At 36.3% G+C, this 24,626-nt stretch overlaps 1 long non-coding RNA gene across 2 annotated transcripts; it reads right to left on the bottom strand.

Moving 5' to 3' along the window:
- Positions 1-8,474: 8,474 nt before the first annotated feature.
- On the bottom strand, positions 8,475-23,981 carry LOC137477090 (uncharacterized). 2 transcript variants are annotated; one of them, XR_011000794.1, is made up of 4 exons: positions 23,845-23,981; positions 23,388-23,437; positions 19,943-20,082; positions 8,475-8,798 (listed from the first exon to the last, which is right to left on the bottom strand). It is a non-coding gene; the product is annotated as an uncharacterized lncRNA (long non-coding RNA). The 2 variants fall into 2 exon arrangements; XR_011000793.1 differs by lacking the exon at positions 23,845-23,981 and adding an exon at positions 23,715-23,836.
- Between the last annotated feature and the right edge of the window lie 645 nt (positions 23,982-24,626).

The following is a 24,626-nucleotide window of genomic DNA, read 5'->3' as shown; positions in this document are numbered from 1 at the left end:
CTCCCTTTTTGCTTTTTAATCTTTATTTTCTCCCTCTTTAACAGTAATCACCACAAAGTAGTTTTTCAATCAATTAATACTTTAAATTAAACAGGAAATAAATGTGCATTTTTAAAGCAAGGACAAGAGGCACTTGTCTCTAATTCATGAGAAATTTTGACACTTTCTGGTTGGAGCACTTTTATAAGCACACTGCAGTGATTTTGTCTATAGAGAATTCACTCCTAATGCCCTGCTTCATGGTGCTACTTATTAAGGCCTAAGTACTGCTTCTTAGGCATTTCTTGCAGAAGTTAGCATGTGCATTCTGAAATAGTGATCATTTCTCCAGTGTCAATGTTCTTGCCTACAGATTGGTTCTTAAAGCCTTATTGTCTCTTAAAGTAGACAGTACTTTTAGCACTATCCAGCATTTGGCATTGGCTCAGTGATAAACCTATCACTTATGTACCTTAAGAAGCACTTCTCTATTACAACACAGTCCTACCAGGTGTTTTATTATTTGGAATTATTTAGCCATATCAAGGGAATATTAGTTCCCTACATGAAGGTGCAATTAAAAAAAACAGTTAAAAATTTACTATTTTTGTGTCTTTATTACTTATTTTTTTAGCTGTTGCTGGTAACTGCACAAAGCAAAAGTTCTGTCTAAAGCTTTAGGCTAAATTTTGACACTGGCTAGAGATTATCTTCCAATTGAAGTGTTAAATTTTGACCCACATATGACTCAGAAAATTATTTCAAACTGTAGCTAAGCAGTTGAATAATTTTTTAATTAAATGTATACAATTCTTGTTGAGATTATTTTTAAAGTACCTTTAAAGACTGTTTTATTCTTTCTCTCCAATCTTGGTTGTCTTTTGGCCACCATGGAGGGCAAAAAAGTAAACTTGATAGACTTTTCATTTACCCAGGACAGTTCTAGGATTTGCCCGTGTTCTGGATCTTTCCTGCTCTCTTTGACAAATGGTAGGTGTTTTTTTGCAGCTTTTTCGGTATTACTTTACTCATTGCATGTTGTGCATGAAGTGAGGAGGTGTTCAATTATTGTATTGTCCAACATTTTTAATACCCATTTTCTGTTTCAAGGGCTGATCTTAAAGCAGTTCCAGCTTGTTCTGAAGATCCTCACAAGTTACAAGTAAACAGCAAGTAATTGGCCTTTGAAAGCATAGTTGGTTTTGTATTTATGCCATCCCGTCAGTATTTTTGGTTCCGTAACAATGTAGTCAACTTTCTATCAGTAAATAAATGTGAAATGTGAATCAATTCTCATTTGTGATACAGAACCTGTAACTTCCTTTGTAAGTTAGGAGCCTCCTGGATTCTGTATTAACTTTGACAGATATGGAATTAGATGATGTCTTATCTTTTTTGTATTTATTGGTCAGTAATAAATTTGGAAAATAAATCAGAAAAGGGTTTATGATTGTTGTGGAATAGGCTAAGAAGGTGAGGAGACTTCAATGTCTTGCATCAGGACAGAGCTTGCTAAAATGAAATAGATTTGGTTTAGGAGAGAATGGCTCATGAAGCTGAAAATCAAAATACACATCTAGGTCTTGCAATAATTAATAGTAAATTTAATAATGTGGTATGTGTGTGATTGAGTTATTTCCCTAGTACTTGATTTTGAATACATGGCTAATTCACTTATAGAACTACTTCTATATTTAAAAAGCAAGTGCACAATTATTTTATCTTGTCTCTCTGCCTTAGGGGAAGAGCACTGAGCCCTGCACAGGACTGTGTTTGTACTGGAGCATGTGCAGCTGAGGTGGTTTTAGGAGTGTTTGACCAGTGTTGGCCAAGGTTGGCTTGGATGCTAGCAATCAGGCCACTTGACAGAAACTTGCAATGATTCATTCTAAATACTTGCAAAACAATTGTTTGAAAAAGGCATACTGAACAGAAGGAAATGGCCACTTAGTGAGTCCAAAACAATTGAGTTCAGAGATTTAAAACACAGAAAAAAGTTATCAGCTTTAACAAGAATCAGAATGTAGCAACGCTGTACTGTAGTGATAGAGATAAGTATAAATGTTTAAACTGAACATTATAAAGAAATAAAACATTGTTTACATTATGAAGCAGAAATAGTTCTGTGAGTAATGCATTTTACAGCAAGGACCTTTGTAACAGAAGTCCTCCACTGACATCATACTCATTGAAACAATAATTGCATAAAGAAATGGCATAAAATGATACCAAAACAAGGTTTATGCCCCAAATAAATAAAATTCAGTTACAATCTGCTTTAGACGATATACAACATATAAGCTTATGGAAAAAACTACTTAATTTATCTAGTCTACACAGCAGACGTAAAATAGAATGCATCAAAACACCATACAATTTCCTTATCTAATTAATCTAGAAATCAGAGAGACCTTCAAACTAAATTTTCAAGGGACCTTGAGATCCTGACAAGAAGAGAAAGTAATGGTTGTAATTGCTGCTTCTGTTGAATCTCTAAAAATAACTTATATCTTCTTGAGGTGTACTTTTGTATATACAATGCCAATTTCAGAAAAATTGATGCATCAGAATACATGTATTGTACCCAAAAATGTGCATGCTGTATTGGAGATTTTCTGCCCTCCAATTTCTTCCTTGTTGAACAAATTCCTGTTCTTTTGGATTTAAACAATATTATTAGAAGCTGAGTTTCATTTCTATGTAATTTTTATTCATAACAAAGAAAGTGTTCAAGGTTCTCTTACTAAACATAAGAGAAGCATAATTTTAGTTTTAAGTTTTTCGTTTTCTTTTTTTCAGATAGAGTTGAGATATAAAAATAGAAATGCATTTAATGGTGCAAAGTGCCCAGGGGCTTACAGCCTGCAATTTAATGTTTTATTCATAATTTTCCACAATAGTTGTAGTTATTTGTTGATCTTCATACAATCCTTTTCAATATTGCTTTGAATTTAAAATTAATGACATGAGGTTTTTTTCCTGGAGTTTCAAGATCAGTTTTCCAGTCATAACCAGATATCCATATGCAATTCACAGTGAGCACTTTTTGCAAAGTGCTCAACTACATGAATTATTTAATACTTTACTTCATCTGTTTTGTTTGCGAGGACTGCTTCCTTTCTGTAGACAGTAATAACCTTGATTTCTTTTTCATATGTATTAAGTCTAACTTAGTACTGGTTTTGTGAACTACCTTAGGTTGAATGACAAAATAATTGTGAAGGTCATAAAGCAGAAGCACACTTTGCAACTTAACCTGCTCTGCAATACTTAGAGTGTTCTTGGGGTTACATTGAGTGGTAACTATTCAAGAACACTAAAACTAGGAATCCGTTTCTATATTATGGGCAAGATTGCATATGTACAGTTTAAGATTATCCAGACTTAGTCTCCTCCTAGAGCTACAACTGAATGAGGATTCAGAGAAAGAACTTCTAGATGATGACATAAAAAATCATTCACAGACTGGGATGAAAAGAACATACGTAGCTCTATTTGAAGCATGTTATGCTTAGATGGGATCAGGTGATTGGGATATCAACTTCCCTTCCCTGCCTTTAAATGTTTGGATAAACAGAATACATTGTTAGCAGTTAGCCCTGATTGACTTCTTCATAAATTCTAGCTGGTTTTTATGGCTGCACAGTTGAACATCTTCAGTGAACTATTCTTAAAGTTGGAGATTTTAAGGAGAGACCATGATGGTCATTTTCTGTGATGTCTTGTTTAACACAAGGCATATTTTCTCCATGAACACCACTAAACTGTAGTCAAAAAAGCTGTGCAATTACTTTGAACAGTCCTGTTTATCTTAAAATTGACATGAAATTGGCTTATTTCCATCCCTATGAACTAATGTATCAATTATTAATAACTATACAGACAACTTGTCAGAAAGGTGCATGGGCACAATTTATCTGAAGGACTAAAATTATCTGTATCAGCTGGAGGTAAACTTCAATGGTAGAAAGAACTGTCCAGGGATAAGAAGAAATTGATAGAATATTTTATTTAAGATCTTACATTGAGTAAAAATGGGATTATTATTATGACTATTATTATTTATTATATAGGTGCTTTATTTTTTTCTCTTCTTCCTTTTCTCCTCTCCCCCCTGTCCTTTTCCAAATGTGATAAATTTTGCATTGAGATGCTGAATTATTGTGTTTACTTTGGCTCTGTGGTAAGTGTATAATTCTCGTATTTCCTTCATTCCTGAATGGAGAAAATTAAGACAGAAGAATAACCTTTCTTTCTGTCTCAAGCACTGAAGTGCATCCTGGGTTCTGGGGTTTCAGGTAAATATGTGGATGTTAATCTTGTTTTGTCATATCCAATTCCTGGCTCATAACTAGAAGTCAGAAAGTGATGTTAAAGGTCTTCCCTGGCAGGAAAACAGATTAGTTAATCTAATAAACCTTCTGCACACAAATACTTAGTGCAAAACCAGTTATGAAATCTAAGGTTAAGCTGAGCCATATAATTCAGTGTGGAAAGCAATCTAATCAATGACCTATTCTTTCCCTGAGACAATGATCAGGGAACATATGAACACATAACTCTCTCCTGAATTAGATGCTCATTCATAGAATGCATTTCAATATACATTTAACAATTGAGTAATAGTGAACATATGGTTAAAAGAAAATACTCTTAGCAAGAGTAAGTACTAAGAACAGAGATTGGCAGATAATTTGAAAATGGCACTCAAAACCAGAAATAAAGCATCAGCAAGAGAACTAAATTGGATGTAAAATCAAATTTTCTCCATTTTCCACAGAGAATCATAAAAAATATTGAAATCCGTGACACATTTTATTAAAATGCAGAAAATGCCTCTTAAATTAAATTTTAGCATAGGAAAAATGTCATTGTGGGCTTTATATGTGAAATCTTACTCTTAACTCATTTCTGTCAGCACTATAAAACATTCTAATAACAGATTCTTTGTGTTAGCAGTGCAGCCTTCAAAATGGACAAAACACACAATACTACATAATTTTTCAATTAATGCAAGATCTTCCTGTTGTCTTTTGCACAAATACTTCCAGAAAATGAAGTCTTTATGTAAAATAAGATGGTTTGGGAAGATCTTGTAGGTGATGTGTGTTTACATGGTAGAGCAATGTCAGTTTCTGCTGTACTTCATATTCTTTTTGATGAAGTCCCAAATCTTGAGACAGATGTGTGAGGGCTGTTTCCTGTCCTGTTTTATATTTGTACCATGACTATATTGAATATGTGTGCAATGTTTTTTTGCCCCCTGATTTATAGGGGAGGGACAGCGCAGTAACTAGAAAATGCAAGAGAGAATTTCGTTATCTTTCTACTCAAAAGAGAAACTTCTGCCCATGTGAAATCACAGGTGCCAATGCAGCTTCTGTTTATTTTCATGGCAAAATCCTTAAGTTCTTGTATTGACAGTGGAGGTGCTTTTGGTAACCAGAGGAAGTACTTGAACTTTCTGGTTCTTCTCAGATTCCTAAAGCTTAGGGGTTTTTTTACACTTTCTTTCCAGAATTGCAAAGATTAACATTTTGTATCTTTGGGGATGAATTCGGAGTTTGTAGCCTAGCTGGAGATTAAAAAAGTTATCATTGGCTCATTTTTTGGCTTTTTTCTCTTTGAGCTTGCTATTAGTGAAAACATAGTAACTACATTGTCCCTGTAATGTGAAATAAATGGAACACACAAAAAGCATTAAAATAACCCAATGGCTTTAAGGACATGTGCAGAAAGAAGCCTATATAAATGTCTGTAGAGCACATTTATGTTTTGGGGGGGTTTTGGTTGTTCTGTTTGTTTGGTGTTTGTTTGGTTTTTGGGGGGGAATTTTGTTTTGTTTGGTGTAGGGTGGATTTTGTTTCGTTATTTCTTTTTGCATTAAAAAATATTTTTAAGAATTAGTTTCTAGAGCCAGAGCTAGAGATCATAAATTATCATTGATATTATTGTTTTCTAAAAGCAATTGAGCTGCAAGGGTGGAATGTTTGCAGGATTTCATAAAAAGCTAAAAAGATAATATTGTTCAGACTGTAATCCTTTACGTTCCTATAAGCATAGGTAGAAATTTGACATTATATTACCTTTGGGCTTCCCTACATTTTTTGACCTTCAAGCTTCTAATTCTTTCTTTCTGGTGACAATTATATGTATGCAAAAGGAACTGATGTATTGATAAGAACAAGCAGCCAACCTATATTTTTTGGTTGTTTCAATAGTAGTAAGGAATGTAATTTTAAGAAAATCTATTCCCATTATGAATTAATTGCTAAAATTTACTAATGGCAAAATGGCTTTAGGAAATGTTGAATACACATATCTTCAGTGGTTCGCTGAAGTACTTTCTTGCAGCCACAAGCTGCAAGATCTTCAGGTCAGGTGGGCATTTCCTCCTTCAACTTCGTGGGTAGCTTTGAAGTCAAATTATCATGTACAAGGGTCTGTAATATTTATAGAAATATGAAAGGAATAATAAACTCTGACTTAGTTGAGCACTAGAACTTGAATTAGGCACTTTGGCAGAAAAGCTGAGATGGCTCTTGTGACCCTTCACTGCTGCGACACATCTGATCTGATATCATACTCAACTTCATCCTTAGTCGGTGCTGCATTTCTTAAAATCTGTATTTTGTATTTATCCTGAGGAAGGGGAAAGTGAAAAAAAATCCATGTGTTTTGTCTTCTAGTAAGAAAATTGCTTTGATACATCTTGTGTGATAGAAGCTGTCAAATGGAGTTATCAAACAATGAGTACGCATTCATTTAGCTGAAATATCTATTAGAAATTAATAGCAAAAGATTGGAAATTAATAGTGAAAAATGTAGTAGTCAAAGAAAAAAAGCTAGCAAGTTCTGTCTTTAATTCTTTTATGAATTAAAAAAACATTAGTATTCCTTTCAAAATGCTGCTACTAAAGCTATTAAAAATCAATGAGTTCTTTGAGTTTTTGCAAATTATCCTTTGTTAGAAGGATTTTTATAAATTACATGGTTAAAGAAATGTATGTCCCTAATAAGAGTTGTTTACTATACAGCAAAGTAGCAGGTATTTGCAAGATCTTTGAGTGTGCAGATTTGAGATGACTGATGCTGAGAAAAAAATGCTCAAGTCATCTTTCCAATCTGGCAAAAAGGAAGTAGGTGTCAGGCACTGAATTGTCAGGGTCCTCATCTTCATGGATACTGTAATACAGAGGACACAATGAATATTGTTTGTAATTATCCATACAAACACAGATGGAGCAATGATACTTGTTTTCAGTTGAATGGTAGGAAATAGACTTTGACCAAACTGCTTGGAGCTCTTAAGCCTTCCCACACAATATAGGGAGGTATAGTACAGAAGGCATTTCCCTTCCTATTAATTGGAGAGAGAGAGAGAGAGAGAGAAAGAGAGATAAACAACAAAGAGAATAGAGAAAAAGACCACAATCATAATGTATAAAATGAACATCACCAGATAAAAGGGACTTGCTGATCGATATAACTGATGCAGAAGGGCTCGATAGTCCTTTGTGGCATTTGTGGGGTGCTTCTGGTAAAGGGAAGAAGTTACTACATCTATTATACAAATCCTATGATATCTAAGCCAACTTAATTGTCTACAATATGTCAGTGCAAGTCTAATAATTCATTCAACATATATTATTGTATAGGTAACTAGGTAACTGTAAGCAGAGCTAAAGATAGGACAGGATTACTGTTTTTGTAGCAAATAAGGATTATTTAAGGTGTTTATCACAGGATATAGTATATTAGGAGAACAACAGTTTATTTAGGAGGAACCAGGTTGTTGCTACCTCTCAGTTTTAATTGCAGCTGAGGAGTGCTAGAACAAGGTCCGTAAAACAGATGCTGTTACTCTTCCACTTTCATCTTTTTGGGTTCAGGCTGTGTCATCTTCCATGTCACAGCATAAATTGTAATTACTTTAAGGCAGATAAATTACATGATCAGTGGCTTGCACAAGATCAATGTTGTGGTAGAGACTTATCAGGCCTAAAGTCCTCCCCAGGTCACCTGTAAACTGTTCAGCAATTGGTTTGCACTGACATAAGCAGACTCTGTAGTTACTGAGGATTATCATTGGAATAGTGATCTTTTCATGCTAGACACCGTCATTTTTTTCCCCTCAATGGAACATAACATCTGTAATATATCTGCAAATTTGTCACATTTTTGTTGGCACTTTTTTTGTTCTTTTTTAATTTCTTGGGTAATATAGCTACTTGTTGAGCTTGTGTCAGTGGGAACTTATTTATTAATAATTTTAATGGTACTTACATATTTTTCATAAATTATGAAATAATAAACCCGTAAAATACAATTTCTGGAAGGGTTCTTTTTAAAGAAAATATTATTTTCACTAGATTTTGCCTAAAACACAGAAAAATAAACTAATTTTGAAATCCTAAAATGTTGGAGTCCAGGATATCCCTCTGGCTGCCCTGGACTCTGACACTAAAAGATTTGAGAATAAATTAGAACAGTGTGTAGAATAAACCTCTATGTGTACTTTGAGTTTAATTTATCAAATCACAGTTTAACCTTAAATGGAAATAAAGAGATCTCATTTATTTTGCTGGCAGATCACACATAAACTTCTTATAATCTTAAGTAATACATTACTGTTTATAATGAATCGGTATACAGACATGTGACTCTTGGGGATGGCACCCTGCAGGGCTGGGATTTGGACTTGGGGGTCTTTTCCAACTCAGCTTATTCTGTGATTCTGTGAGATATGTGATACTCAGGTAGCACATAGCTACTTACGATCTGTGTCCCAACAATTACTAAAACTTCAGTGGGCTAAGCTGGAAAGGGAAGCATAGATGAAGCACCTGGTTAATAGTATTTAAACTTGCAGCCAAACAGTTGTGCATCTTCCTGCACAGTGAGAGCAGTGGTTTCCATAGGCTTTAGAAGGTTGAACTTTACCTCATTTATGGGAAGGACAACATAATCCTTTGGAGGATGTTAATATAATATGCAGAAGTCGTTCAACAAGTCTATTTGCCTTTTAAGTTCAGTAAATAGTCATAAAACTGTGGAATTTTGTTAAAATATATATATTTTTAGGGACTCATGTATAGATAATGTACAGTGATGTAGTTTCAGTCCAGTATAATAAAAGTTTGACAAGATCAGGGAGTCATAGGAATCCAAGTATGGGTGTGGCTTGAACCCTGCTGAGTATAAGGCATCACATTGTCAGAATAGCTACAGCTTTCACAGCAATCAAATCTAACCATTCTTTTTGTTGCTATTTCTCAAAATAACTGACCCAAAATTTAAAAGTTCAGTTGTAAGTATTATCTGCTAGTTTTTCTGTGAAAATAGGAGGGTGGATTACTCTTCTCTTTAAAACCTAATTTAGCAACATGCATTCCCCTTACCACATGCTCTCTGTTGTGCTTGCTCTGTTAAGCTTGCCTAGAAGCTGATCTGCATTGTTGCTAATCAAGATGCTTCACTTCACCTTGCCTTTGTCAGCATACAAAAGCTTATGTCAGGAAAGCTTTCAGAGGTAATCAATCCAGAAAAATAGATCAGCAAAAGGAAAACATGGTGAATAAATATTTCATTGCACTATGTAAACCTGTTGTTTTAAATAGCACAACAAACAGCTTAAGCTGTTTTCTTTACATATTTTAATTATTCATTTATTTTGTATACAGGCAATATTGATGTGTTCGTGTGCAAGTATCATTCCAACAATTGGAATGATTTGTGCAGTATTCAAAAGGATTTAAGTTCCCTGATCTCTGTCATATTTTGGTAACTGCTTCCTAGAATGGTGTGGTATGTCATCTCAAGGCATTAATGTACTCTCACTAGAGCATCCTTTTTCATTAATGATTATTATGGCCATTGCAATTTGTCCCACCTTACTACATTTAGATGGGCCATGGGCTTGGCACCAAAGGTGATACAATCTTGACATCCTAAACACTATGGATTTATGCTTGAAACAGTATTTCCCTGCCTTACACTATTAGGCATATCATTCTCAAATTGGGAATCAATGGTGGGCATGCACACACATGTCCAATGGTGGACAAACACATGCCTGATGTTTAGTGTAGAAGTTTCTATGGCCTGTGGAAGATTATTGTGTGGGTCTGCAGCTAACAGGAACATATATTTTCCAAGAACTTCAAAGCAGTGTCCCAGTGAGTGACTTCACACCAGTGTTATCTGCACATGACAGCGGCAACTCAGTGGAAGTTAAAAATGGAATCAAAGTGATTATTAATGCCTGTGGAATAATGGCTTGTGTTTATCAGCTGCCTATTCAGTGAGAGTGAAATGAGATCTAACTGTATAAAGACAGGAGCTCTGAGTTGAGACTGTCTGTTTTTTTTTCCCTGAAGGAAAACTAAAGGTGGATGTGTCATGTACATTCTTTTCCAAATTTTTTCAGATGTGCTGAACATTTCTATGATGTTCCTACAAGCAAGCCACTAGGCATAAATAAATTTGTAGTGAACTGCAGGTTTTCTTTTCACAAATCTTGAGTAAGAATAATTTCAATGAGTAGCTATGTACCCACACAATGTACAGTTAGATCCCTACAGGCAGCATTTGTGACTGAATAGATGCACAATTATATATACTGTAGCCATATACTGTGAGAGTTTTGACTTGTCCTACTCATAGAGCAGAACTGGAGCTATGGCTCCCTTCAAAGGTTGCAACAACATTTTAAATCATAAACATTAGATTTTAATGTAAATATTCTGGTGGGTTTAAAATATATTGCTATTTTCTGAAGGCATTTGCTGTTTTGTATGTTATGTCTCTATTATAAATCAGTATTTTTACCTTTTGCATAAACTTATAATGAAATAATGAGATTGACTTTTGTCATAGAGTTTGATCTTTGAGCAATTATTTTATTTCAATTCAATGGTCACAATTTTAAGGTTGTTTCCCATGTTTTTTCCAAACCTCCTTGAGAATATTTTAGATTATTAGTAAATGAAGAAATAGTTCTAATTTTTATTTTCAGAAAGACATTCAATCATTTGAGCTTTCTGTTTCAATGCTCATTTCATATCTCTCTTGATCATTTTTTATTTTAAGTATGGTAATTCCAGACAGGCTAGGAGTATGTACAAATTCATTTGAATTGCAAAAGTGACTCCAACTGTAAAACTATACTTCTTTAAACAGAGGTAAATTAGAGATTGGCAGGTTTTTCTGGAATTTTATTTCCATTAATGTTGCTTTGTTTGTAACAGAACTCTTGTAGAAACTCCTATAGAATACCCGTCCAAGTGTGAAGGCTGCAGTTTCTTTCTGAACATGAAAAGTCATTAGATTGTAACTGTGTTACATCCAGCTGGTGGCTGGGCACCAGTGGTGCTCCTCATGGCTCAGTACTGGGTCCAGTCTCATTTAACATCTTTATCAATAGTCTGGACCAGGGGATCAAGGGCACCTTCCATCAGTTTGCAGACACCACCAAGTGGGGTGGGAGTGTTGATCAGCTGGAGGACAGGAAAGCTTTGCAGAGGGATCTGGATGGGCTGAATCGATGGGCCAAGGCAAACAGCCTGAGGTTCAGCAAGGTGAAGTGCATTTGAGTTACAACAGCACCAGCAGGCACAACAGCCTGGGGGCAGAACAACTGGGAGGTGGCCCAGTGGAAAAGGACCTGGGGGGATTTGATTGACAGTGTCTGAACATGAGCCAGCTGTGCCTAGTTGGCCAAGAAAGCCAATGGCATCCTGGCCTGTATCAGGAGTAGTGTGGCCAGCAGGACCAGGACGATGGCTGTTGCCCTGTACCTCGAGTGCTGTGTCCAGTTCTGGGCCCCTCAGTTCAGAAAGGACATTGAGGTGCTGGAGCAGGTCCAGAGAAGGGCAGTGAAGCTGGTAAAGGGTCTGCAGCACAAGTCCTATGAGGGGGAGCTGGGGGTGTTTAGCCTGAGGAAAAGGAGGCTCAGGGATCTTATTGCTCCCTACAAATACCTGAAAGGAAATTATAGCCAGGTGGGGGGCTGTCTCTTCTCCCAAGTAATAAGCAATAGGAAAAGAGGAAATGTCCTCAAATTGTGCCAAGGGATGATTAGACTGGATCTTAGGAAAAAAAAAAAATTATGGAAGGGGCTTTCAAGCATTGGATAAAGCTGCCCAGGGAAGTGGTGAAGTCACCATTCCTGGAGATGCTTAGAAGACATGTAGGTGTTGCACTTTGGGACATAATTTAATGGTGGGCTTGGCTTAACAGCTGGACTGGATGATCTTAAATATTTTCCAACATAAATAATTCTGTGACTCTAAGTTCAGTTGCTTATATTTGTACCTAGAAAGCAGGATTTTTCTTTTAATTGAAAGGGGAGGAGGATAGAAAGAAAAACATCTCCATTTCTAGGAAAAGCTGATATGGTGCTCATTCACACTGGCTGACATAGCAAAATTTTGGCTAATCCTTTCATGATCCTTTAAGAAGCTGAAAACCTTAATTGATGGTTATGTTTGTGATAAGAGGTAATCTTCTCTGCTAAAAATTTCAAAGGCAAATATCTTCTACTGAAATTAAATGTTATTGTGTTGACATTTTTAGTGGCTGTGAAAGATTCAGCTTTTTCTCTGCAGTGCTCAAGTTCCTTTGGTTTTATGTTTGTTTTAGGATTCCTGATCAAAGGATGGTATTGACCTGAGGTCATGACAAAGGTGGCACATGAAGGATATTGTATATATAACTGACGTGCTATATATAATTGTAGTATTTGTGCTTAAAGGTGAAGAATGCTACCTTCTCTAAATGTGTGTGATAAAACCCCCAGGCTTTTCTTGTCGCCTACCAGCATAAGTTGGCTAATGTATTCTTGTCATGTATTGTCTTGTATTAAAAGTATGTCCTCCAGGCCTCTCTAGAAACATTTGCTTGCTTGCTTGCTGAGTAGCTGGAAGTAGGATTTTATGGTCATTTGTGGTGTTCTCCAAATACATTAATTTTCATGTGTCTTAGTCACACAAGAAGTAGTAAGAGCTATTCTGTTCAATAACACCATATTTCTGGCTTCATCTTCTTTCATTTTACTAACTCCTTCTGCAATGTGAGTTGTGACATACATCCACTGATTTTAAGAAAGTTTTTCCTCTTTTTACAGCATGAGAAGTTTTAGGTGCCACATGTGTTTTGATTCCATATAGAAAGTCAGCAGATTCTACTTTGTCAGATGTCAGAGCAAATCGTTTCAGCATGGTTTGAATTTCAGTAAAGACAAATTCTCTGCAGATAAAGCAGTCTAATACATAGTGTTCATTTATATTATTTAAAATTCACACCATTTTACTACTGTTCAGTTTTAACACATCTCATGGGATTTGACTATTGAGAACACCAAGGGACCAACTTGATGGATTAATTTCAGAAATTTCTCCCAGATAAAAAATAGTCCTAACCAACTTCTACATTTTCTAATCCGTATTTCTAAAATATACATGCAGCTTAAATATGCATTCCATCAAACTATAAAATTTCTTCTCATTTGAAACATGTTATGTTCTCTTTGCTTTTTTGAATAATTTTGAATGAACAAAATGTTTTGAATGAACTACCTTCCAGTATGTCTATCTTTCCAAACTCAGAAACTATTTCTTAAATTCTTCAAACCGTCTTCTATTATTTTCCCTCATGTTTCCTTGCCTCATGAACAATATATGATACCATAACTTCAGGTTTTAGCTACTGCTTCTATGTCTTGCTTCTCTTGTGATCCTGAGGGCCATTTTATCTTTATATAAAAATATTTTTTGCGCCAGTGACTGACTATTCAGGGATAGTTTCCACTCCCACTCTCTGTCCTGTGGCATTGTGCAAGAATTTGTAACAAGTAGTTCTAGGTGAAGACTGCCTAAAAATGTCTGAAAGTATTCAGCAGTGGAAGTCTTCCTTTTTCCCTGCCTTTTGATGTCATCCTAAGATTTTACTGCAATAGTATATGCCTGTGTGTTGCAGTCTTTTTTACTATTGCCCCTAACAGCTAGCTATTTCTTCTTCCCTATTGGCATTCACAGTGTAGAGAGTTGCTGTGATAGACACTTACAGGGACTTTGGCAAGCTGTCAGTGTTGTAAATCGTGCTGGATGCTTATGAGTATTCAGTGAGTGTCTTAGGGCCTGTACTTGTATTCCACTGCCATAGCTCAAGGCACCATTATCAAGAATAGTTGACAGTTGGGTTTAGTTAGGGGGAAGTCTGATTGTGACCTGCAGAGCACTCTGAAGGCCAAGGATTTTGTCAAGCTGTTGGGAAAACAACTTGGCTGGTGCTTTGCACCTGCTTTGCACCTTTGTAACTTCTGCAGGACAGTGGTGAGGCTGTTCATACATAATTGGAAGCCAGAGATTCTTAGTGAACAGAGCAGCTTACACTTAGCCTCCATGAGATGGAACTGAGAGCTTCAGGATCTCATATCCTCCATTCCTTTACTCAAGACTATCTGTTAGCTTCCCAGCAGTTTTATGCTGTGCCTGAGGGCATTCGTCTATGGACCTTGTATGCTGTTTTAGGAATACAAGAGCACTCTCTTCTGCACAATTCTTACTGGTGATATCAAACTGTAGGAAGTGCCTGGTACACCTGAAGGCTGTGCTGCCATTGAGCAGGACTCTTGCTGCAGAGCTGGCTGAGAGAACCCTACTAAGGTGCAACAAGGGCAGGTGTATGTAGGGTCCTGCACCTTGGAAGGAATAACCGTGCTACCAGCACAGGCTGGGGGCTGACCTGCTAGAGAGCAGCTCTGTGGAGAGTGGAGTCTTTGTGGATGACCAGTGGACCATGAGCTGGCAGTGCCCTTGCAGCCAGGAAGGCCAATGGTATCCTGGGGTACATCAAGGAAGTGTGGCCAGCAGGTTGAGAGAGGTGATCCTGCCCCTCTGCTTGGCCACATCTGCAGTATTGTGTTCAGTTCTGGTCTCCACAGCTCAAGAAAGACAAGGAGCTACTGGAGAGGGTCCAGTGGAGGCCACAAAGATGGTTTGGGGTCTGAAGCATCTCTCTTGTTAGGGAGACTGCGGGAGCTGGGCCTGTTTGGTCTGGAGAAGAGAAGACTGAAAGGGGATCTCATTAATGCACATGAATATCTCAAAGGAGGTGCCAAGAGCATGGTGTCAGACCCTTTTCAGTGGTGCCCAGCAGAACAATGAGGAGCAATGCCCATAAACTAAACACGAGAAATGCTACCTCAACATGTGGAAGAACTTCTTTGCACCAAAGGTGGCAGAGCACTGGAACAGGCTGCCCAGGGAGGACGTGGAGCCTCCCTCTTGGGAGACATTCAAAACCCACCTGGACATGTTCCTGTGTAACCTGTTTTAGATGACCCTTCCTTGGCAGCAGTGGGTTGGAATAGATAATCTGAGTTCCCTTCCAGCCTTGATGTTTCTGTGATTCTTGGAAAGCACCCAGTACATCCACATAAGAGTGTATTTGTCCACTGGATTTAGTCATTCTGATCGCATCAACAGTTGTAGTTTCTATCTTCTGCTGTTCTCATACTCTTCTCTTTTACTTCTGGTTGTAGCCCAGTGCATTGGCTATACAGACAGTCAAATTAAAGGAGCTAAGATATCCCATACAAGCTGTCATTCTTATCCTGAAGGTTACCTTGCACATTATTCCTTCTTAAAAAAAATCATCTCTGGGAATTACTCCATCTTCTGGACCTTATGTTCTAGGGCTTGGCAGATTTTAGATTAGAGTTCTATCTACTCTGCCTATTCTGCCTGTTCTATCTAAACGCAGATTAATTTTAAATCACTTCACCAGGAAGGGTTAAGAAACATAAAAGAGTCTTATTGTCAGTGGATTTCAGTGGTTTGGGCTTTAGTGATTTGCACTAATTAGAATCCTTATGTGAGTAAGCAGTAAAATGAAAATGTTTGTGAATTCCCAATTATTTACACATTTTCTCTGAGAATATGTCTAGCTTCAACATGACAAATTATTCTACTCAAAATTTTTTTATGACACTGTCTGATCCAGTTAGAATCTCTTCAGAGGACATTAATACATTTATCACTTAGCAATACTCAGGGCAAAAAAAATAAAAGTAGAAACCTCAACCAGAAACTCATATCTGTGGTTAAATGATCGGATTTATTCTGGTAACTAAGGGTTATCCATTAAAAATTCTCAATTTAGTGACCCTGCGATGGCTAATCACCCTAAATCACAGGAATTTAAATTCTGTCAGGTACAGAAAGTGAAGGAGCAGTGAGGAGGTATTGACTTAACTCTTTGATTCAGTTGCTGAGGTGTGGTGATCAATTTGAGACTTAGATAAAGTTTGTCTGAATGAGGACTCTATGCTCTTTATCATTTGTGTACAGGCTACATTTGAGGTTGAGTCTCCAAATTCCAGAGGATATAATTGCCAAGTGTAGTTAACTGTTTTCAAAACCCTAGCAGACACCTCTGTGCATCTTAAAATATCTAATCAGCTTTGCAGTGTTGTCTACAGAAGCTTATGTGGCTCTAGATGAAGTTGAGGGCAGAACTGGGAATGGATCCAAGATCATTCAAGGCCTAGTCCAGCACATTAGCACAAATCATCTTCCTCCAGAAATTTTCTTCAGCTGTGCTACAATTCTGTGCTCAATTCATTAATTTTTAAAAACAGGTACTATATACCTGAGAGTGAGTTTAAGATTTAATATATTATTATTTATTGATGACATTGAAATCTTCATTAAAAACACTATATGGCCCTGAGTGTGCCCTTAAACTTACTTAAATCCAGCACATTTTAATGACTTGGCATAGTTGCTCCCATTTTCTCCAGTGAGACAGCAATTTCATATTCAGTATGTCCACAGTATTATTCAAGCATTTCACTGACAACACTTCACTCCACAAACAACATTTGTAAACAAAACAGTACAGGAGAGAGCACTTTTTCAGACAAGACAATCTAGTGAAACCAGTAATAATTTCCAACAAGTGCACATTCTAAGGCAGAGCAGACATACACAGAGGAGATCCATGGGGTTTTTTTCAAAAATTTGATCACATCCTGTTTCTACAAATGGTGCCAAGTGTGTTCATGCTTTTAGAATTAATTAGAATGCCCCTGATCGTTCTTTCAGTATTTTAAACCTTCTAAAAAATGTAAGTGTATGAAAGAGTATAGTTTACATTCTTATAGTTTTCTCAGGAAAAGCCTTCTGTTTAGAGAAAATTTATATAAGATACTGACTGTATACAATCCATGATAAGTGTTGCTGAAACTGCAATAAGCATTGCAGATTCATTTATTGTGATAGTAGCAAACTGAGAGCTAGATACAAAATGAAGAACTTCTGCTGTCAAGGTCAGGTGATAGCCCAGATTCTATTTTTATTAGTTAATCAGCCTGAATGCCTGAAGACATTGTGTCCCTGCAGAATTAAAAATTCTGGACTGAATTCTCCAGGGCAATGTTTCAGTCCTGTTGCTCCAGGGATAGAGAAAGTATTACAGTTGGGATCTTTCTTATTCTCAAAAGAAAATATGGTAATTCCACAGTATTGGAATTACCTTCTTAGAAAGTGTTAATAAATGCCTTAATTAGACTCATGAAATTCTGGAAGGAATCATGTAAAGTTCTGCACAAGACATTAAAATATACCTGAGATTGGGAGAAAATTCTCATTTAGAAAAAGACATACATTGCAAAGACATCAAATATGGGAAATTTGAGTAGGTTTGTAATGATCACCACAGCTTAATAGAGAGGACACATTCAACCAATCATGGCTTTATTTGAGGTCACATGCTTTTGATATATAAATATTTTAATATCTTTTACTAAGTCTATATAAACTATGTATTATTCTAGGTTATATATTTGGAAGTCCAAAGGAGTAGTACTGTAAAATTTTACATATATACAGTTGAGGAGAGCTTAATAGACTAAGTTGTGTGTGGAAGATTTCCTTCAGCATTAAAAGAAGTTGTGATTTCATTTTTCATCTCAGATGGAATTGGATTAAGACTTCATTTATCATAAATATCTATTCCCTGCTCTCATGTTCCTCAATACGTCTGTGTCACAGGCAATTGCCTGACAATTGCCGCTCAATTGCAGAGTCTGAGGCTCCTAGGACCATGTAAAACTTTTTTTCAACCTTGACAAAAGCTGCTCAGCTTGCTAATACTTTTTTTTTCTTTCTCTTTGTTTTTTTTTTTTTTTTCCTCAGATCCTGGCCTGATTAAGAGGGTGATTTTATCACATATGATTTTGTAGCTAGGTAGAATTGGAAAGTTCCCTTGTGGAGAATGTGAACATTTGATTCTTCTTTCATTCAAAACTCTCTCTTAAATTCCTTTTATTCTTTTGTGGTATGGCTGAACAATAATATTGGTTTGAAAGTGTGTGGGTTTCTTCAAACTAATATTTCCTTTCTCGCCCTTCCTGTTTTCAGATATATTCAAAACCTGAGACCAAGACAAACCTGGATATTTTTAGAGCCAACTTTCTAATCAAAAGTAGGATGTTTTGGAATTTCAGTGCACTTCAAGGAAATACAGACGCATTGACTGGATAGTGCTGAATTAAAATGTCAGCTCTATTGTCTTCTGATCAATAAGATCCCTTAAAGAACCTAGAGACACAGACAAAGGAAGAAAAGTGAGTCATTTAGAGAGCAACACTGTAAATGCAGCAGTCATGATGGTTTGAGTGCAAAGTCTGTGAGTAGAGCTGCAGTAAAAGAAATGGAGGCAAACACAGCCCCAAAATAAATAAAATATGCAGAAGATGTTGGAGGTTTTTTAATTTACTGTGCTATGTACTGCACAAATTAGCAATAAATTATGTTTTCAGGGAATACTAATTATGATATGAAACAGGAAGTAACACTGAATGGTTTGATAGATGTGAAACAAATGTTTAGTGAGACAAAGGATAGTAATGAAGGGTAGTAAATTACACTGCTGTTTTAATAACCTGTCACCAATGGGATATACTAAGGCCAAAGGAGGTATTTGTGGGTGAATGCTTCATCTTTTTCTTTTTTAGGAAAGAGAATGTAGTTGGATGTCTCGTGAATAAACTTGTCAATACTTAAGTGTAAGCCCTTTCTGGGTATTAATAACAAAACTCTCTGATCTCATCATTTCTGTATATTTTTCATTTCATGTTTTTGCAGGAGAAAGGGGTGGGAGGGAGTGACAGGAGAGAACAGAAATGGAAGGGGAGGATAACAGGAAACGAGATGGTGTATTTAACAGATATTGATAAAATAGATATATTTCCTGTTTGTGCCACTAAATTTAAGTATGACTGGACTAGTTAGATACTGTTTTGGGCTCTAATATGCTGGAGTCTGTCTTGAGGATTATTTGTCTCTAGGTACATGAAGAACAGAACAGATGTAAATACGTTAAATCTCTTGTTTGTAAGTAGCTTAGACTAAACACCTTTTTAATGGCTGCTCTTGTAGATTGAAATGAACCTCTTTTGGGTTCTGATCCAGCAAGGTCCTGAATTTTCATTATTATTTTCAAGCAAGAGTCGGGTTCAACGGGTCCACGTTCAAAATTGGAGGTATGCCCAAATGAGTGATTGAATGACAGCCTCATTAGCAGTATTTTGAAGTGCTTAAGAGCTTGAGTATTTAATGAGTCACATTTTGAATAGCTACATTTTTTAGAATTAAAGAATTTTGTTCCATCTTGCATGTAAAAAAGAAAATAGACTCCTAATACTATGCAAATACACTTTATGATTCATATCTGAAACAATACCAGCAAGGAAAAAAAAAAGACTATAAAATGAAAGACACAATAAGGTATGTCAGATAAGATTTTAAAAGCTTTGCCAGTGAGGAAGAACTGAAAATCCTACACTTGAAACCTAATGATAGAATATTGGCTCAAGTGTTGTAATTGCTTTTGCAGCATATTTGTCAAGTTGTTACTAGAAAAATATGGCTGCTATTCTTCATAGAATCTGCATCACCTTGGTGGTTTTCTCTGTTCTGCATATAGGACTGTGCTGAATTTTAAGTGATCTGAATTTGGCTGAGGATGAGCAAGCAGCTGTAGTCTTCAAACATTCTTCTCGAGAATTCTACAGGAGGTCTGAGCAAAAGAGAATACCTGATTAATCACCCTGTCCCAAACCAGCCACAGGAAGTCATTGCTTCTGGTATGTCTGGGCTTGACAGATGTCTTTCGGATCATTGTGCATTACCATTCAAACATGTCTGAAATTTTCAAGATACAGATGTAAGAAGCAACATAAAATGTCAAAGTCACACTTTTTTGTAAGATACAGAATAACTGAGAAAGTGACATGAGACAAGAGCCCTCAATATGTTAAAATTTTTCCTGAATATTTGACTATTCCACATGTTAATATTTCAACCTGTTACAAACCAGCAGCATGAGACACTGCTTGATATTGGCTACACAGAACAAACTTGCAAAGCACAACAGCAAAGATCCTTATCTGACTTTATGGGACACAAACCTCATTTTTAAAGAACCGGCTCTGTAGCCTATCTACATCTTGACAAATGTTTAAAATGAACCAGCAGCTGGTTTCAGATACTTCTTTCCGTGCTTTAATAAATTGCACAGTTGCTGTTCAGAACCTTTATGCAACCAAATGTATTTTTCAAAGTGTAGACAGACGACTGGTCTTGATGTGCAGGATGGGTCTGACTTTTGTAATAATGAAGGGATCAAGAGCAGTGGTGCCAGTAGCAGCAGAGCCAAGAGGGAGCCCGGCTGAGCCCAAAGGTGCACAGGGGAGTGGTAGGAAAATGACAACCCCACAGCGCTTTTGTTCCAAGTGGTAATAAACACCTTTTTGGAGGTGAAACACCTCGTCTTTTTGTAAGGCTTTGCTGTTAATGTTGCTGTTGTTATTGTGCATGTCTTATCCTTGCTTTGTGCTTTCAGTAAATTGTGACCCCGACCCATATTATCTGCTTTACCAGAAAGGGCGAGAGAAGGGGAGTGGATTATTTGGAGTTTAATTTCTGTCTGATGCTAAAACCAGCACGAGATGTCAAGCACCACTATGAACTCACACGTACTTTTAGTAGTCTTTCTGTCACATTGGCCAGTGGGCTTAAAGTGAGTAGGACAGAAAGAAAGAACTGTTTTTGCTTTTGCAGTCTCCAGTGTGAATCTTTTGGAAGGGGAAGGAGACAACTAATTTCAATCTAAATAGCAAGTAATTTATTAAAAATTATATTACTTGCAATGTTAAAAGGCCTATTGATCATGGATAATTTTTTCCTTAATGCGTGCCCTTAGAGACATTTGATCCATTCTTTCCCTCTCTCCCTTCTTAGACAGTACACGGAATAGGTTAAGGCAAGATTAAGAATTTGAATGAATTCTTTTCTTTCACTAAAAAGCCCTACAGCTTTTGCCATTGTTTTTCTTTCCCTGCCATCCTTTTTCTACTTGCACTGAATGTTGGTTCGTAAAGAGCTTTTCTACTATGCTTGATCTATTCTGTCTAATGAATGAATTTATCAGATAGGATGTAATATTGAGTAAGAGAGTACTGAGCAATGTTTATTTGGTGAGATCCCTTGAGGGATAATCTTGGGGCAAGAATAGGGCCAGAACTGTTCAAAGAAGGTATCAAAGGAAACAATAAGAACTCAGACCAAGCATGCTTTGCAGTTTGAATTTAGATAAATACTGAAACAACTACAAGAAACAGACAGAAAGACTGCCGTTTTTCCTGGCTGAGTAGCAAATCTTCCCAGCAGAGGCAAAATTCCACTGATGTAGTGGTGGCTTCTGATAAAAATGGTTGCAGCAGATCTTAAGTTCTGGCAATCCCTTTATTAACAAGGTATTTGATGCCTTTTTTTAAAATTGGACATGCTACAGAACCTATGTAGCTCTAGATGTGTATTTTTTATTCTGAAAAAAAAAAGTATGCACTGCCATACAATGGCAATGAAAACTTTATTTCCAGATGTTCACACATGTGAGTATTTTTTCAAATCACATTCAAGTACCTGCTTAGGAGAACTGAATGATTATAATAGAGAAGAGTAATTTAAATTCAGAGACTGAGATTGTATTTTAATGGCAAAAATCCCTTTGAAAGGGAATCACTACTCCCTGGGCCTATTAAGGGAACAGTTTCTGAGAGAGGACAACTTGGTGGCTGAGTAAATGCCCATGCCAGTAAAAAGTTTATGTAGCTGCTGCTTTGTAATAAAAGTAATGAGCCCCATGTTGCTTTTCTCTGTAAAAATCAGATTATGGACTGGCAAAGTCTATTTATAATTAAAATATAAATTATGAATAGTTAATTTGCTGGTTTATATGTAAGGGGTTTTTTTCCTAAAGTTTTCTTATTAGCATTTTGCCCTTAAAATAATTATCATAAAATTTAAAGTCTTTTTTGCAAGCTCAGGATTAATTCCCGTTCAAGCAAGAACTCACAAGAATAGTTTTGATGTTGTTCAGTTTTTTCAGTAAACATTACATATTTTTATCCAAACATCCTTTGTTTATATTTTCTGTGCTTTTTTTCTCAGTTCAACACAGAAATACCTATGTTCAAAGTAGTCAGCATTGAAGTGGGGGCTCTTGTTTTGAGAATCCTTCAGACTGAACCTCTGCTAAGATCATGGCTTGTTCATGATGGGCAAGTACTGTTTTATGAACAAGATATTGAGTTGAGCATTTAAGATCTTAGATAGCAATGAACACAAAGTTCTCTTTATGGCACTCCTTCACCCAGGCATGTGATATTTCAAGCCTATTCTTCAGTACTGAATCTTGATCAGCCCTGGATTCACATCTGGTTTTGTAGATGGGTCTGAGGCCACCTATAATGTTTAACTTCATTTTTATGTCAGTCTGTATGCAGAATCAAACAAATTCAAGCAGAAGATCTCAAAAGAATGAGGTAAGGTGATCCTCTGATCAGTTTTAATCATATTTTGTTTTAAAAAAATCACTGGCATAATTTGTGATGCAAATACATTCTCCCCATGTCCTTACAAACAAAAGTCCTATTGGCTTCAGTTGCAAAAGAAATGCTGAAGGGTGAGAACCTTTATGTGAATACAGAAATGTAGGAAAAGAACGCTTCTGGGAATTTCAAGGATTTTCAGAAACAAGGTATAACAGAAAAATAAAATTTAGGGGGTAAATATTGTAAATGTGTTCTTTTGAGAATTAGATCATAGCAGGAATGTTTGCTGGGAGGCTCTAAATCTCAGTGTTACTCATCAGCTTATGAAAAATTACAGTATTTAAAAAGCCCAGCTGCTTTTTAAAGATATGGAAGGCCAGAAAATCAATTTGTAAATCAAGATAAGTAATGGTAAGCATCATCAGCTGGAACTTCAGTTTTTCTTTACCTATGTTTACAGCAGAGACAGTAATCTCAAGTTCATACTCTTAATTTAGAAGTAGACATTATGTATTTGTAAAACCCAGAAAGAGCACTTCTGTCCAGGTTGTTTGACTGGGGGAAATTAATCCAAACAAACAGATTAGCATTACACTCCCATGGCAGTGAATGTAGTTAATGAATATGACAATAAGCTGAAGCACATCTAATCAAATTGAAATGAAATCATTATTACCAAATGATAGTGTGTAACTCCAAATTTTAAATGGAATTACATCAAATATTAATTTGACATAAAACACAAGTGTAATTTCTCTTGGACCATAGTCAAAGATGAAGGTTTTCTGGTTTATTATTCACTTTCAGAAGAAGAGTGTCAAAATTCAATCACCCTTTTGTTTTATTGATAGCCAGAATTCCATTAGACCTGGCCAGAGGAGAGGGAAGATGAAACATGCCAGCTTTTTATCTCTGTGTTCATACTTCTTGCAAGTAAAAGCATAAAATGGGATTATGGAAACCTTCTTGCTGTCAGGATTCTAGTATGCCTTTTTACAGTTTTAGCTGCTAATCTACTCTATGTGATAGCTACAGTTACAAATTATTGTTTGCATGTTTTGCTATCCTAGGTCAACTGCACCAGTACATACAGAAATTTATGCCCATCGTTTGCATGATTCTCTCCTGACAAATTCAGCATTTCATTGGGAAGAACAAGAATTCGAGTCCTGATATAGTCAGACTGTTCAGGTAAAAATCTCTTTTTCAGCTCTGGTGCCTTTCTTCTGATGGCAGCACTGAACCAGTCATTTCTGTTGTACTAGGGACAAGAATAGATATGTTAGTAATGCTGCTGAGGGTCAGTGTAGTCAAAGAATTAAGTGCTGTGATACTATTGAGCACTTGTTTTATAGTGTAGCATAGTTTAGGATCAGTCAGTCTTCACTATGATGTCGAAGCTTTATCTGATTGCTTGTATTCTCTTTAGATGGTTAAAATGTAACTAAAACAACTTTGCAGTTTGGACTGTGTAGTATGTTGTACAGTTTTATCAATATTATCTTTGCCCAAGATATCAAGATACCAAGTCTCAAAAAATGCCTTTATAAAAATTTCCATGTAAATGCCAGTTCTATATACAGGTACACAAATTCACAGGGCTTATCTCAACCATAAACCCCATCCCTTGATATCATAGAGGGTTTTTTCCCTCTCTTTTTCTTTTTTTTTTTTTTTTTTTTTTTTTGTATGTTTGGCAATCTTTGTAATTAGATGTTGTAGTTGGTAGGACACAGTGCCACAT

Source organism: Anomalospiza imberbis, chromosome 7 (assembly GCF_031753505.1).
Source record: "Anomalospiza imberbis isolate Cuckoo-Finch-1a 21T00152 chromosome 7, ASM3175350v1, whole genome shotgun sequence".
In the NCBI taxonomy this organism is placed as follows: Eukaryota; Metazoa; Chordata; class Aves; order Passeriformes; family Viduidae; genus Anomalospiza; species Anomalospiza imberbis.
The sequence above is the reverse complement of the archived record's forward strand: the minus strand, read 5'-3'. Positions and strand labels throughout refer to the sequence as shown.